The sequence below is a fragment of the Salvelinus fontinalis genome, chromosome 25 (assembly GCF_029448725.1).
Source record: "Salvelinus fontinalis isolate EN_2023a chromosome 25, ASM2944872v1, whole genome shotgun sequence".
Classification (NCBI taxonomy): Eukaryota; Metazoa; Chordata; class Actinopteri; order Salmoniformes; family Salmonidae; genus Salvelinus; species Salvelinus fontinalis.
Window position 1 is genome coordinate 3,842,242 of NC_074689.1, and position 17,537 is coordinate 3,859,778.

The 17,537-nt window shown below is 42.4% G+C and overlaps 1 pseudogene; it reads left to right on the forward strand.

The window, feature by feature from the left end:
* The first annotated feature begins 695 nt into the window (after positions 1 to 695).
* The window catches only part of LOC129823302 (MAM and LDL-receptor class A domain-containing protein 1-like), a 51,404-nt pseudogene continuing 34,562 nt past the window's right edge, over positions 696 to 17,537 (forward strand).

Sequence of the window (17,537 nt, forward strand, 5' to 3'; positions counted from 1 at the left end):
CCAGATGGCCTCCTTAATTGGCTGACAATTGGGCTTAATCATGTCTGAGTGGGTATGGGCTAGTTAAGGATCTGTAATACAATGGGGGATGAGAGATTTCGACCAGACATGACGAGATAATGAAAGAACATTAACGGGCGGATGTTAAACTGGCCAGGGTGTATTGCTGCTAATACAGATCAATAGACCCACGATATCTCTCATGCTTCCCAAATGGCACCCTATTCCCTATATAGTGCACTACTTTTGCACAGAGTTCTAGTCAAAGGTAGTTCACTAAATAGAGGAATATGGTGCCATTTGGGATGCTCTCTTTGCCTTGATCCATTTCTCCCTGGTCTAAATTCTATCGAGCTGTTGATCGTCCCTCTTGTCCCCTCTTGTAGCGGCTTGCCGCGTACACCTGAATGATATCCTTTCGTTATTGATTCATGTGAAATGAAATGATGTTTGAACATACATTTGTAAACTGCGAGTGGGCCTGTCAGACAGAACTAATGGTCCTCGTGTTTGTAGTTCATATGTCCATGCAGAGATCATCGCTATCCTGTGTTGTGTTACAAAGCCCTTTGAATTATAATTGGTTTGTGGTCAATTTCCTTACCTGGACCCCACAATGTAAAGTGCACTCTCTTAATAATGAGCAAGGCGCCAGCCGTCTTCAATTGCATTGAATACAAATACATCCTGTGCAAATGACTATGTTGAGAGGGATATGTTTGATTACATACATTCTGTAATACTTTTATTACAGCCTCGGGGAAAAATATTTTTATTCCCCGGACTAACACACACACACACACACACACACACACACACACACACACACACACACACACACACACACACACACACACACAGGCCATTGAGTAACACCAGCTAGAACACACGTTCACAGTCAATCTAAGTAAACTGTGATTCGTGAAGCACTACCTTCTGTGCCTGCTGGCCTGTTCTCTGCTGTCTCTGTGTGTGGCCAGGAGACTTTATGGATGGTGTGTCCCCAAAGACTGGTTGTGTGACTTTGGTGATGACTGTAGCGATGGCAGCGACAAGAGAGACTGTGAGTACACAGCCAGTGTATTCCCCTTACGGAAAATCCACATGAATTTCACGTGAAATAAATGTGACAACATAGGGATGCAACATTACTACATGTCATTCCATGAAACCACACGTGACAAAATTGGAAAGATTTCACATGCAAACTGCAAATTCAATTTGTACGTGAATGTTTTCACATGTGAAAATGCAATTCCACATGTGAAAGTTAGATTTTCATATGTGAACGTTTTTTTTTTACGTGAAAGTGCAAATTACATTTTAGCATGGACGTTTTTGCCATGTGAAAATCCAATTCCACATGAGACTTAAACTAAAAAAAAAAAAATTCACGTGAGGAGAATAAAAATATGTTATTCTCCTCACATGTGAAAAGGTTGTGTTATGTGAACTCTAAATTGAATACATGTGAACATTTATTTTCACGTGAACATTTCAGCTCAATGTGAAAACAGCTATTTCCAGATGTAAAATGTAAGGGAAGTAATGAACTGTTATGGGCGTTTTATGGTAAGCGGTACGCTGTTCAGCTAAAATATTGTAAAAATCTTTAATGAATGACATATATGATTTCATATTCTCATATTCTTTTCAATATGACCACACCTGGGATTGAACTCACAACCTCTGTATTTGGGATACCCTGACCATTCTGCTGCGCCACAAAATTTGTAGAATTTTTAGATGTCCCATACAGATTCATTACCTCTAATACATCTCTGCACCCAGCAAAAGAGTGCCATCTGCAATGCTATTTTAGTTAATCTGACTATTCTCTCATCTTTGATTTCATTTACTTATTTCAGCAATTTGAAGGTTTTCTGTATGCTGTAGTTGGTGGGATTTAAGTGGTTGGTAATCACGCTCATTCCTCATGGATCGGTGCTGCGTGGTGCACTGTCGCTCCATTAAAATCTAATTTAACCAACACCCATCTATTTTTGTGACTACCCGGCTGTAGCCTACAAAGAAATACATTGTGAAGCATATGTGAGTGCGACCAAATAGGCTGGTAGGTGTCACGTATAATCCCTCTCTGGCCTCTAGGTCACCAGGCTGCTTGTTATGGCGCACACCTGTCTCCATCGTTACGTGCACCAGCACGTCATCAAACTCACCTGGACTCCATCAGCTCCCTGATTACCTTCCCTATATATGTCACTCCCTTTGGTTCCTTCCCCAGGTGTTATTGTTTCTGTGTCAGTTTCCGGTCTGTGCGTTGTATTATGTTTCATTTATTTATTAAACGATTCACTCCCTGAACTTGCTTCCTGACTCTCAGCACACATTGTTACAGAATGACGCCTCACCTAAGGGAAGCATCAGGGAGTGTTGTTTTGTTTTTGTGTTGGAGGGGATGTCCGGGTGGCAGTACTGGAGCTACCGGGGAGTCCTCAGCCTCGTCAGGCTCTCACGCTTCAGCTGGCTAGTCGGGCTCTCACGCTTCAGCCGGTTTGTTGGACTCTCACGCATCAGCTGGCTCGTCGAGCTCCTACGCCTCGGCCAGCTCTTCAGGCCCTCACGCCTCAGCCGGTTCGTCTGGTTTCCGTGCCTCAGCGAAGGTGACCGGTCCGCTCCTGATCCCTGGGATCGCCCCTGTTGTCGGCGTCCTGCGGCTGGAGGTGCGTTGTTCGTGTTTTGTATTATGTTTAATTTATTTATTAAATAATTCACTCCCTGAACTTGCTTCCCGACTCCCAGCTCAGACGTTACAGTTGGGACATAAAGGGCTCAGCATTTAAACAATAATTTGTTGTATTAAAGTCTATAAATTAGGGTCACTTAGAAATGTCCTTGTTTTTGAAAGAAAAGCACATTCTGTCCATTGAAATCTCATAAAATCTATCAGAAATACAGTATAGACATTGTTAATGAGGACAAGGACAAGCAAGAGGACAAGCACATTAGTGTGTAGTTTGAGAAGCAGACGCCTCAAGTCCTCAACTGGCAATCATTAAATAGTGCCCGCAAAACACCAGTCTCAACATGAACAGTGAAGAGGCGACTCCTGAATGCTGGCCTTCTAGGCAGAGATCCTCTGTCCAGTGTCTGTTCTTTTGCCCATCTTAATCATTTCTTTTTATTGGCCAGTCTGAGATGGCTTTTTCTTTGCAACTCTGCTTAGAAGGCCAGCATCCCGGAGTCGCCTCTTCACTGTTGACGTTGAGACTGGTGTTTTGCGGGTACTACTTAATGATAAAACAAGGACATTTCTTAGAATTAAATACAAATGAAACAAAAAATGACTTCATTGCACATTTGTGGCCTGCTGGAGGTCATTTTGCAGGGCTCTGGCAGTGCACCTCCTTGCACAAAGGCGGAGGTAGCGGTCCTGCTGCTGGGTTGTTGCCCTCCTACGGCCTCCTCCACGTCTCCTGATGTACTGGCCTGTCTCCTGGTAGCGCCTCCATGCCCTGGACACTACGCTGACAGACACAGCAAACCTTTTTGCCACAGCTCGCATTGATGTGCCATCCTGGATGAACTGCACTACCTGAGCCACTTGTGTGGGTTGTAGACTCCGTCTCATGCTACCACTAGAGTGAGAGCACCGCCAGCATTCAAAAGTGACCAAAACATCAGCCAGGAAGCATAGGAACTTAGAAGTGGTCTGTGGTCACCACCTGCAGAATCACTCCTTTTTTGGGGGATGTCTTGCCAATTGCCTATAATTTCCACCTTTTGTCTATTCCATTTGCACAACAGCATGTGAAATTTATTGTCAATCAGTGTTGCTTCCTAAGTGGACAGTTTATCATAGAAGTGTGATTGACTTGGAGTTACATTGTGTTGTTTAAGTGTTCCCGTAATTTTTTGAGCAGTGTACATGTTGTATAGGAAATGATAGATCCACTAGTTCTTAATGCAATCGCCGTGTTAGAATTCTAAAAATCACTAATTGCGACATACAGCTTAGTTATAGCGAGAGAGTACCCAAAAGCTGGGCGCAAACGACTAGTACAACATGTTCGACATATATATGAAATAGCATCATAAAATGCTGATCTTTCATCAGAATGTTGGACAAGGGGTCCTTTGTTGGGAACAATCCTTGTTTGGATTCAGAACGGCCTTTTTCCCTCTCGATTTAGCAAGCACACTTGCCAAGTGGCGCGAATCTCCATGTCAACAAACGGAAGAGAACGGAACACGGCAAAACTCCCGAAAAAATGTTCAATAATCTGATTAAACTATATTGAAAAAACATACTTTACGATGATATTGTTACATGTATCAAATAAAATCAAAGCCGGAGATATTAGTCATCCATAACGTCAGCTTATCAGAAGGCAAATCCAGGTGCCTCCTCGCGCTCTCCAGAAAACAGGAAACTGGTGACGTCATACAAAGAGCTATTACACGAGCCCAGATCAAGTTACACACTCCATTTCTACTCTCACTCCTTGTCGACATCTAGTGGAAGACGTATGAAGTGCATCTAAACTAATAAATAACAAGGACTTTAATAGGCAGCCCCTAGAAGAGTGCATCGATTTCAGATTTTCCACTTCCTGTCAGGAAGTTTGCTGCAAAAGGAGTTCTGTTTTACTCACAGATATAATTCAAACGGTTATAGAAACTAGAGTGTTTTCTATCTAATAGTAATAATAATATGCATATTGTACGAGCAAGAATTGAGTACGAGGCCGTTTAAATTGGGCACGATTTTCCACCAAAGTGAAAACAGCGCCCTCTGTGCTCAACAGGTTAAACAATTTAAAGGCAACGCTACCAAATACTAAGAGTGTATTTAAACTTCTGACCCATTGGGAATGTGATGAAATAAATACAAGCTGAAATAAATAATTCTCTACTATTATTCTGACATTTCACATTAAAATAAGTGGTGATCCTAACTGACCTAAGACAGGGAATTTTGTACTAGGATTAAATGTCAGGAATTGTGAAACTGAGTTTAAATGTATTTGGCTAAGGTGTGTAAACCCACCACAGGGAGTCCCTAGGGCACAATGAGCCAAGTATACCCCCCTGGCGACAGAGCCTGGGGGCGAACCCAGAGACTCTGGTGGCGCAGTTAGCACTGCGATGCAGTGCCCTAGACCACTGCCCCACCCGGGAGGCCTCCAATTACTCTGTTTTAATGTTACTCCTGAATCACCATGATAAATATAGTAGTGTTTCTTGTGCGTACTTTTAACTAACTGATATATACTTTGAAGTCCAAAGTGTAGGAATCCAAGTGTAAATCAGTCACTGACACAAACATGGTGGCATAGCAGGAAGCTCAGAATGCTGTCAATCAAGAGGTTGTGAGTTTAAATCCCAGGTGAGGACATGTTGAATAATAAATATTTACGTTGAAGAGACTAACAACCAATTTTTGTTTGCAGGACATAACCTGTGAAACTTCATGTGAAATATCATCACATGAGAAGTGTTCCATTTTTTAGATGTTTCTTCTGTAAGGGTCTTAATCGTCTGTCCTTTGCTGATTACAGAATAATCTGTCTCGATTATTGACCTATGATGGGATGTCGCTATGTGAATTTGGAATGGTGTGAATAGATAAGTTAGATTTTAGCTTCAGTCATTTATAGTTGTTGTATGCATTAATAACGTTGTAGTATGCGCTCAAGTAGCCTCCACTTTTGAGTGTACATAAATAAGAGATACTCTAAGTGCACAGCACTGTCATTACTGTCCTAGCTACCGAACACACTTCAAACTGAAACTAAGCATATTGAAAATCAGACTGCGTTCGGTTTGCCTGATTTTTACATCTAATTTGAGTACTGCAGAAGAGAACATGGCTCTCGGTCAAAAATATTATATTGACCATATATTGTGTTCCTTACAGGTTATAGGTTAGGCTGGTGTTTCACCACTTTTCTATCTAATGACTATGGAACATTTCTCCAGTAGGTTTCCTCCCCTTCTATGTCAAATATAGTAAGTACTACAGTAACATCTGCAAAAACACTTCAGTGAATACTACAGTCTGTAAGAAACACTATAGTAAGTACTACATTATAGTACAGTACGCAAAAACTTTACAGTAAATACTACCGTATACTGCAGTCCATAAAAACACTTCAGTAATTACTAAAGTATATACTACAGTTTTATTTTGCTACAGTATTTATACAATAGTTAATACTACAGTCTACTATAGTGAATACTACAGTAAAGTCAGCAAAAACACTACAGTGAATACTATTGTATTTTGACCATAGTATACTGAGCTAATCGTTCTTTATGATGTCTACAACCTACTGTGGAACCCTATTTAATGCTCCTGAAGTGCTCCAAAAAATTACATCCTCGTGTTAAAAGCACATTCAGGCGGAGCCCCAATTATAGTGCACTATTTTTGACCACAGCCCTATGGGCTATCTAGTACACTAGACAGGGGATAGTGTTCAATTTGGGACGCAGGTCACAGGTTCTGGGTACACAAGGTGTGGCTTCAAGCAGGGGTTCTGTGACCTGTTACCCAGCGCAGACACTCAGGATGGAACAGGATTCAAGACCACCGGACTCAAACAAGACTACGCCAACAACCAATCAGGTACCGCAATGATGAGTTCAGAATCTAGGAACCTACTTTGGTCAATTATATGGGCTGTCCTTGAACATGATGCACATATTTTCCTAGTCAAAATACACAAGCGCTCAAGAACATTGGACATTTGATAAGATTGTCGTTTTTTTACTATATTTTTCTACCTTTCTCTCCCACCTCCAGCTCATTACCTGTCTCTGTTGCCTGTGTGAGGAGAGACAGCCCAGGCTTACTTGAAGAGTCCTGTGTTCCTCCCCTAAAAGAAGTGCTGGGTAAAACAAACCTCTGATTGAATACTCTGGTCATAACACTCAGTCAATCCTGCCATTATCCAAGATCCAAGATGGCCTAGCAGTCAGACGTCTTTTGTCCTCGTCTTGTCGTGTCCCGTGTATATACATTTTTTATATTTTTTCTTCACATACAATTTTACATTTTTTCTTAACCTAAACTTCAACATACTCTCCTGCAATCCGCCTCACCCAATGTGGTATGGATCTGCTATTTTCTCTACTTTTGAACCGGAACCCCCAACGGGAGCTAGTCAGCTAAATAGCTACTAGCTAGTGGTCATCAGCTACCTTTAGCCCGGACAACTCTCGCCAGTCTGCACAGCGTGACTCAAACCAGAGCAAATCTGACTTATTTTTCTCCATATCTCCGGATTCCTATCGCAAGCTCTGAACCTTTTCATCTGAATCATCGCAGCTGACTAGCTGCTATCCGAGTGGCCACTCCTGGCTATCGTCTCTGTCCCGAAGCAAGAACCAATTAGCCTGGAGCTAGCCTTTGCCAGGCCCATCTCCCAGATAGCCGAAGAGGTCCATCAGCTACTCCTTGGGCTACAATACCTATTTAACCAATTGGCCTGGACCCCTTTTACTGCCGACACGGAGCCCCGCCGACCCATCACAACTTGACTACTGACGTAATTTGCCCGAGGGGGTTTTTCAACTGGCTCCTCCGACGCGACGTCCCCTGAATGCCCATCTGCTAGCCTGCTAGACGCGGCCCGCTAGCTGTCTAGAGCATATCGGACTGTTAGCTGAAGATGCCCATTGGACAAATTCTTTGGCCACTATACCTATTTTGCCAATTGGCCTGGACCCTTTTACCACACGGAGCCCTGCTAATCCATGACGACTGGTCTGCCGACGCAACATCACGAGGGAGCTACAACAGACTTCTTCCGTTGCGATGTCCCTCTAAGGCCCTTCTGCTAGCTTGCTATCCCAGGCCCGCTAGCTGTCTGAATCGCTGTGGCTCCGGCCCGCCGAGCTACTGACTGGACTCCTATGATCACTCGGCTATGCATGCCTCTCCCTGACGTCAATATGCCTTGTCCATTGCTGTTTTGGTTAGTAATTATTGCCTTATTTCACTGTAGAGCCTCTAGCCCTGCTCAATACGCCTTAGTTAACCCTTTAGTTCCACCTCCCACACATGTGGTGACCTCACCTGGTTTAAATTATGTTTCTAGAGACAACATCTCTCTCATAGTCACTCAATGCATAGGTTTACCTCCACTATACTCACATCCTACTATACCTTTGTCTGTACATTATGCCTTGAATCTATTCTACCTTTTACTCTCTGTTCTGAACATACTAGACAACTAGTTCTCATAGCCTTTAGCTGTACCCTTATCCTACTCCTCCTCTGTTCCTCTGGTGATGTAGAGGTTAACCTGTTTGGGCTACAAGGGGCAGTATTGAGTAGCCAGATAAAATGTGCCCATTTCAAACGGCCTCGTACTCAATTCTTGCTCGTACAATATGCATATTATTATTACTATTGGATAGAAAACACTCTCTAGTTTCTAAAACCGTTTGAATTATTTCTCTGAGTGAAACAGAACTCATTCTGCAGCACATTTCCTGACCCGGAAGTGGAAAGTCTGAAATTGATGCTCTGTTCTGCTTCCTGCCTATAAATGGGCACAAGACCTATTAGTATACATGCACGTCATACACCTTCCTCTGGGTGTCAAGAGGCTGTGAGAGAAGAAATGAGTTGAATATCTTGGTCTGAGTTGGAACACATCATCTTGGAATGACGCGTCCACCATTTTCGGTACTCTGAAGTGCGCGAGCTGGACAGTGGAATTGCCTTTTGTTTAGCTGCCGCTATAGGCGACTACAATCTCCGGCTTTGATTTTATTTGATACATGTCACCATATCATCGTAAAGTATGTTTTTTCAATATGGTTTCATCAGATTATTGACATTTTTTTCGGGAGTTTTGCCATGTTCCGTTCTCTTCCGTTTGTTGACATGGAGAGTGTCGTGCCACCCGGCTAGCGCGCTTGCTAAATGAAGAGGGAAAGTGTCCGTTCTGAATCCAAACAACGACTGTTCTGGACAAAGGACACCTTGTCCAACATTCTGATGAAAGATCAGCAAAAGTAAGAAGCAATTTATGATGTTATTTCATATATCTGTTGTAGTCGCCGGCGCCCAAGTGTTTCTGGCTATTGTGCTAAGCTAATATAACGCTATATTGTGTTTTCGCTATAAAACACTTGATAAATCGGAAATATTGTCTGGAATCACAAGATGCCTGTCTTTCAATTGCTGTACACTATGTATTTTTCAGAAATGTTTTATGATGAGTATTTAGTTATTTGGCGTTAGTGTCTGTAAATATTATGGCTTCTTTCGGTGCAATTTCTGACTAGCTGCAATGTAAACTATGATTTATACCTCAAATATGCACATTTTTCTAACAAAACATATGCTATACAATAAATATGTTATCAGACTGTCATCTGATGAAGTTGTTTCTTGGTTAGTGGCTATTTATATCTTTATTTGGTCGAATTTGTGATAGCTACTGATGGAGTACAAAAAGTGGTGTCTTTTGCTAACGTGGTTAGCTAATAGATTTACATATTGTGTCTTCCCTGTAAAACATTTAAAAAATCGGACATGTTGGCTTGATTCACAAGATGTGTACCTTTCATCTGGTGTCTTGGACTTGTTAATGTGTGAAAGTTAAATATTTAATAAATATATATTTTGAATTTCGCGCCCTGCACTTTGAGCTGGCTGTTGTCATAAGTGTACTGGCGTCGGGCTGCAGCCATAAGAAGTTTTAACTTCTTACGGCTGAGATCCCGTTAACGGGATCAACTTGACAACAGCCAGTGAAAGTGCATGGCGCCCAATTCAAACAGAAAGCTCAATTTGAAAGATAAACTTGTTGTTAACCTGTTTGGGCTGCAAACCCGATGTCGGAACGAAAATGACAACAGCTGCAGGGCGCGAAATTCAAAATCTATTTTTTAAAAATATTTAACTTTCACACATTAACAAGTCCAATACAGCATTTGAAAGATAAACATCTTGTCAATCCAGCCAACATGTCCGATTTTTTAAATGTTTTACAGAGAAAACACCACATATATTTATGTTAGCTCACCACCAAATACAAAAGCGGACAGACACGTATGATTATGATTATGATGTATGAATTATGATTCAAGTAGCATGCACAAGCCAACCGAAATAACCTAAAACCAACCTAAAGAACCCAGAAAAAACTACCTCAGATGACAGTCATATAACATGTTACACAATAAATCTATGTTTTGTTCATAAAATGTGCATATTTTAGCTATAAATCAGTTTTACATTGATGCTACCATAAATGCTACAGTCTGAAATCAGACGGGAGTAGCCAGAGAAAATACAGACACCAACGTCAACTACTAATTACACCTCATAAAACATTTCAGAAAAACATATGGTGGATAGCTAATGAAAGACAGATATCGTGTGAATAGAGCCAATATTTCCGATTTTTGAAGTGTTTTACAGCGAAAACACAATATATCGTTATATTAGCTAACAACATAAGCTAGCATAAGGCAGCATTGATTCTAGTCAAGCGCTAGCCTAGCACAGTTAGCACAGTTAGCATAGAACAGTTCGACAGATATATGAAAAAGCATCCCAAATTGGGTCCTTATCTTTGTTGATCTTCCATCAGAATGTTGTAACGGGGTCCAATGTCCAGTACAGTCTTTAGTTGGGTTCCAGAACGAAATATTTCCCTCTTTGGTTAGCAAGCACCACGGCTGTGCGGCGCTAATCTTTCTGTCTTCAAAAAATTCTTCCAAAACATCACGTCTAAAGTCCAGAATAAATTGCAATAATATAATTAAAGTATATTGAAAAAACATACTTTAGGATGATTTTGTGACATGTATCAAATAATATCGTAGCAAGAGATCATATTCACCGTTATCGAGCTTCTTCCAGGAGCCGAGTCTAAATTCTGCCTCGCGCCCGGAATTTTTTTTTAACTGCGCAGGTCTCACAAGAAGGTGTGGTATTCAGTCCATGGACGAGATATTCGACTGCTTTCAAGTCTCACTTCCGCATTACATCCAGATGAAGGCGTATGACGTGTTTCTACGGTCCTAAGTGTCATGACCTTGTATAGACAAGGTCTTAAAGAGACACATCGCATTTTGGAAATCTCAATTCGGCTGGGAAAATGGCTGTAAAAATAGTTCTGTTCGACTTAGAGAAATAATTCAAACCTTTTTAGAAACTATAGACTGTTATATATCCAACAGCAGTAAATATATGCATATTGTAAAATAAAAAATTTCTTAAGAGGCTATTTGAAAATGTGCACATATTTTCCAGTTTTTTCAATATTCACCCTGCAGCCTGAAGAAGTTTTAATCCCACCACAGTGTCCAATTTCAAAAAGGCTTTACGACCAAAGCACACCATCTGATTATGTTAGGTCAGCGCCTAGTCACAGAAAAACACAGCCATTTTCCAGCCAAAGAGAGGAGTCACAACAAGCAGAAATAGAGAGAAAATGAATCACTAACCTTTGATCTTCGTCCTATGACACTCATAGGACTTCATGTTACACAATACATGTATGTTTTGTTCGAAAAAGTTCAAATGTATATCCAAAAATCTGAGTTTACATTGGCGCGTCATGTTCAGTAATGTTTTGCCTCCAAAACATCCGGTGATTTTGCAGAGAGCCACATCAATTTACAGAAATACTCATTGATAAAAGATACAAGTATTTTACATTTGACAGAAGCTCTTATCCAGAGCGACTTACAAATTGGAAAGTTCATACATATTCATCCTGGTCCCCCCCGTGGGAATTGAACCCTGGTCCCCCCGTGGGAATTGAACCCAGAACCCTGGCGTTGCAGCGCCATGCTCTACCAACTGAGCCACACGGGACCGTTTTTCATGGAACGTTAGATAAACTTCTCCTTAATGCAACTGCTGTGTCAGATTTTTTTTAAACTACGGAAAAAGCACACAATGCAATAATCTGAGTACGTCGCTCAGACACAAAAACAAGCCATACAGATACCCGCTATGTTGTGGATTCAACAGAAATCAGAAATAGCATTATAAATATTCACTTACCTTTGATGATCATCAGAATGCACTCCCAGGAATCCCAGTTCCACAAATGTTTGTTTTGTTCGATAAAGTCCATAATTTATGTCCAAATACCTCCTTTTTGTTTGCGTTTAGTTCAAAAATCCAAATTCATGACGTGCAGGCCAGACAAGTCAAAAAATTCCATTACAGTTCGTAGAAACATGTCAAACGATGTATAGAATCAATCTTCAGGATGTTTTTAACAAATCTTCATTAATGTTTCATCCGGAGAATTCCTTTGTCTTTAGAAACGAAAAGGAACGCAGCTACCTCTCACGGGGGCGCCATTCTGCCAGACCCCTTACTCAATCGGCTCTTATTCCCTCATCCTTCACAGTAGAAGCATGAAACAAGGTTCTAAAGACTGACATCTAGTGGTAGTCGTAGGAAGTGCAATATGACCCCATAGACACTGTATATTGGATAGGCAAACCTACAAACCTCAGTTTTTCCACTTCCTGGTTGGATTTTCTCAGGTTTTTACCTGCCATATGAGTTCTGTTATACTCACAGACATCATTCAAACAGTTTTAGAAACTTCAGAGTGTTCTATCCAAATATACTAATAATATGCATATCTTAGCTTCTGGGCCTGAGTAGCAGGCAGTTTACTCTGGGTACCTTATTCATCCAAGCTACTCAATACTGCCCCCAGCCATAAGTTAATCTAGGCCCTGCAGTGCCTAGCTCCACTCCCATTCCCCAGGCGCTCTCATTTGTGGACTTCTGTAACCGTAAAAGCCTTGGTTTCATGCATGTTAACATTAGAACCCTCCTCCCTCAATTTGTTTTATTCACTGCTTTAGCACACTTTACCAACCCGGATGTCCTAGCCGTGTCTGAGTCCTGGCTTTGGTTAGACCATCAAAAACCCTGCAATTTCCATCCCTAACTATAACATTTTCCTACAAGATAGAACTGCCAAAGGGGGCGGAGTTGGCCTGCAGACTCCTGTCTTACTATCCAGGTCTGTGCCCAAACAATTTGAGCTTCTACTTTTAAAAATACACCTTAACAGAAACAAGTCTCTCACCGTTGCTGCTTGCTATAGACCACCTTCTGCCCCCAGCTGTGCCCTGGACACCATATGTAAATTGATTGCCCCCCCCATATCTTCAGAGCTCGTACTGTTAGGTGGCCTAAACTGGGACATGCTTAACACCCCTGCCATCCTACAATCTAAGCTTGATACCCTCAATCTCACACAAATTATCAATGAACCTACCAGGTACAATCCCAAATCAGGCACCCTCACAGATCATCCTAACCAACCTGCCCTCCAAGTACACCTCTGCTGTCTTCAACTAGGATCTCAGCGATCACTGCCTCATTGCCTGCATCCGTAATGGTTCTGCGGTCAAACCACCACCCCTCATCACTGTCAAACGCTCCCTAAAACACTTCAGCGAGCAGGCCTTTCTAATCGACCTGGCCCGGGTATCCTGGAAGGATATTTAGCTCATTCCGTCAGTAGAGGATGCCTGGTTATTCTTTTAAAAAAGTGTTCTCCTCACAATCTTAAATAAGCATGCCCCATTCAAAAAAAATTGAACCAGGAACAGATATAGCCCTTGGTTCACTCCAGACCTGACTGCCCTTGACCAGCACAAAAACATCCTGTGGCGTACTCCATTAGCATCGAATAGACTCCGCGATATACAACTTTTCAGGGAAGTTAGGAACCAATATACACAGGCAGTTAGGAAAGCAAAGGCTTTTTCAAACAGAAATTTACATCCTGTAGCACAAATTCCCAAAAGTTCTGGGACACTAAAGTCCATGGAGAATAAGAGCACCTCCTCCCAGCTGCCCACAGCACTGAGGCTAGGAAACACTGTCACCACTGATAAATCCTCGATAATTGAGAATTTCAATAATAATTTTTCTATGGCTGGCCATGCTTTCCACCTGGCTATCCCTACCCCGGTCAACAGCCCTGCACCCCCCACAGCAACTTGCCCAAGCCTCCCCCATTTCTCCTTCACCCAAATCCAGATAGTTGATGTTCTGAAAGAGCTACAAAATCTGGACTCCTACAAATCAGCCGGGCTAGACAATCTGGACCCTCTCTTTCTAAAATGATCTGCCAAAATTGTTGCAACCTCTCTTTTGTATCGTCTGAGATCCCCAATGTTTGGAAAGCTGCCGCGGTCATCCCCCTCTTCAAAGGGGGAGACACTCCAGACCCAAACTGTTATAGACCTAAATCTATCCTACCCTGCCTTTCTAAGGTCTTCGAAACCAAGTTAACCAACAGATCACCGACCATTTTGAATTGCACCGTACCTTCTTCGCTATGCAATCTGGTTTCCGAGCTGGTCATGGGTGCACCTAAGCCACGCTCAAGGTCATGCTCAAGACAATACTGTGCAGCTGTATTCATCGACCTGGCCAAGGCTTTAGATTCTGTCAATCACCACATTCTTATCGGCAGACTCAACAGCCTTGGTTTCTCAAATGACTACCTCGCCTGGTTCACCAACTACTTCTCAGACAGAGTTCAGTGTGTCAAATCGGAGGGCCTGTTGTCCGGACCTCTGGCAGTCTCTATGGGGGTGCCACGGGTACAATCTTCGGGCCGACTCTTTTCTCTGCTGCTGGTGATTCTCTGATCCACCTCTACGCAGACATCACCTTTCTGTATACTTCTGGCCCTTCTTTGGACACTTAACTCTTCTGGAGGTTAGTTTCAATACAACTCTCCTTCCGTGGCCTCCAACTGCTCTTAAATGCAAGTAAAACTAAATGCATGCTCTTCAACCGATCGCTGCCCACCCGTCCAACATCACTACTCTGGATGGTTCTGACTTAGAATATGTGGACAACTATAAATACCTAGGTGTCTGGTTAGACTGTAAACTCTCTTTCCAGACTCACATTAAGCATCTCCAATCCAAAATTAAATCTAGAATCAGCTTCCTATTTCGCAACAAAGCTTCCTTCACTCATGCTGCCTAACATACCCTCGTACAACTGACCATCCTACCGATCCTTGACTTCGATGTCATTTACAAAATAGCCCCTAACACTCTACTCAGCAAATTGGATGCAGTCTATCAGTGCCATCCGTTTTGTCACCAAAGTCCCATATACTACCCACCACTGCGACCTGTATGCTCTCGTTGACTGGCCCTCGCTTCATATTCGTCGGCAAACCCACTGCCTCCAGGTCATCTATAAGTCTTTGCTAGGTAAAGCCCCACCTTATCTCAGCTCACTGGTCACCATAGCAGCACGCACTCCAGCAGGTATATTTCACTGGTCGCCCCCAAAGCCAATCCCTCCTTCGGCCGCCTTTCCTTCCAGTTCTCTGCTGCCAATGACTGGAAAGAACTGCAAAAATCACTGAAGCTGGAGACTCGTATCTCCCTCACTAGCTTTAGGCACCAGCTGTCAGATCAGCTCGCAGATCACTGCACCTGTACATAGCCCATCTGTAAATAGCCCAACCAACTACCTCATCCCCATACTGTTCTTTTTTTAATGTTGCTCCTTTGCACCCCAGTATCTCTACTTGCACACTCATCTTCTGCACATCTATCAAGCCAGTGTTTAATTGCGATATTGTATTTATTTCACCACTATGGCCTATTTATTGCCTTGTGTATATAGACTTTTTCTATGGTATTATTGACTGAATGTTTGTTTATTCCATGTAACTCTGTATTGTTTGTCACACTGCTTTGCTTTATCTTGGCCAGGTCGCAGTTGTAAATGAGACCTTGTTCGCAACTAGCCTACCTGGTTAAATAAAGGTGAAATAAAAAAAAATGTTGGACAAACTGGCTAGCAACCTATGTCACTGACATTCCATGTCTCCTCCCCTCTATGGGTGACCTATTACCATGTGGGGGCAGTGAGTGGGTCTGTACAGGTCCTAAATAGAAAATACCCAGGGTGTGGAACAAGTCAGAACCACAGACACACACATGGCTACGGACATTGATACCTTTCACCAGTGCTCACCAATTCCAGGTCAATATCAACCTTCATTATTCACCTGGCATTCACAATCCCAAACCACACGCTTAATGACTGTACAGTTTGGTAGGTTATACATGCAGCCATCCAAGGTATTGCAGACATCAGAGATCAACAGCTAACTATCTCATCTCTGTTTGTTGTTTTTGGCATTCATGGTCATTATTGACCGATGAGGCATATAAAGCTGTCAGGTTTAGCGTGTAGCATAGCAGAGATACATACTTAATGGGCAGGATGAGCCTCTTAGAGGGTTCTGACCAAACTGGACGATACTCTAGCCATCTCTACTCTACTGAAACCTGCTGCTGTTCTACAGATACAGGCCGGGTCTCATCATCCAGCCATCTGCTACTGGGCCTATGCTCTACATCCCACAAAATGGCTGAAGAATTCATGCAAAAGAGGTCAACTCTGCATGTATACTGACATTTAGTATTCACTTTGAGACACAAACAAATACATTTTCTTCATCATTACATGTCAGAAGATCAGTTTGCTAAGATGGGAGCTTCGTATTGACGCAGTGACTTGGAATGGAATCTGTCCAATGATCTGTCCATCAAAATGAGGTTTATATGCATCAGTTTAGTCTCTTGTTGACAGAATAATGAAATGTTGAGTCATAGCATATGCTGGTCAGGGTATGTCACAAGCCACTGAGTCATACAGTCATAAATCAGTCCTAATCACATTAGTTGTAAACTCCAAAGTGGAAAATATAACCTGTGGACCAGAACAGCTGAGACATTAGCCATGACAGAGACCAAAGAGGTTTGGTCAGATGGATACAGTCCTAGGACGCCTCAACTAAGTGCACAATTAACCAAACACACATGCACACACACACACCCTAGGCCTAGGGCATTGTTTCCCAACGCTGGTCCTAGCGTACCCCCTACAGAACACATTTTCATTGTAGCCCTGGACAAAACACACCTCATTCAACTCATTGAGGGCTTGAGGATTAGTTGACAAGTTGAATCAGGTGTGCTTGGCCAGGGCTACAATGAAAATGTGTACTGTTGGGGGTACTCAAGGACTAGGGTTGGGAAACACTGGACTAGAGGAGCTCTCTGGTGACAGTAACCCCTCTGAGGCCCTGGTCATAGATGACATCTCCTTCCGTGATGGCTGTCTCTTGTAAGGTCTTCCTCCATACCACCTCACTGTACACACAGATTTCAAGCCATGGCAATGGTTAAAAAAATGAGAATCAGAGCTACACAGTAAAGAAGAGGGGATATAGTTGTCAATGAAATTCAAATATCAAATCACATAAACAATACACCAACAATCCTGTTTTGTGTCTTGGTATTCTGAAGAGGTAGGTGGCCAGGGCTTGCGCAGTCACTCATAACGGTGGCAATGTTTGGTTGTATTTTCTCTTATACTTGCAGTGCCTGGCCCCACTCGGAGGCCCTCTTAATCATGTGACAGTAAATTCACCCCAAAGTGTGAGCACACCATCTTAATTTATGGCTGTTTGTGTGATGCAGTGAGCAAGAGTGCAATGTGGCCATGTCAAGTCATAATT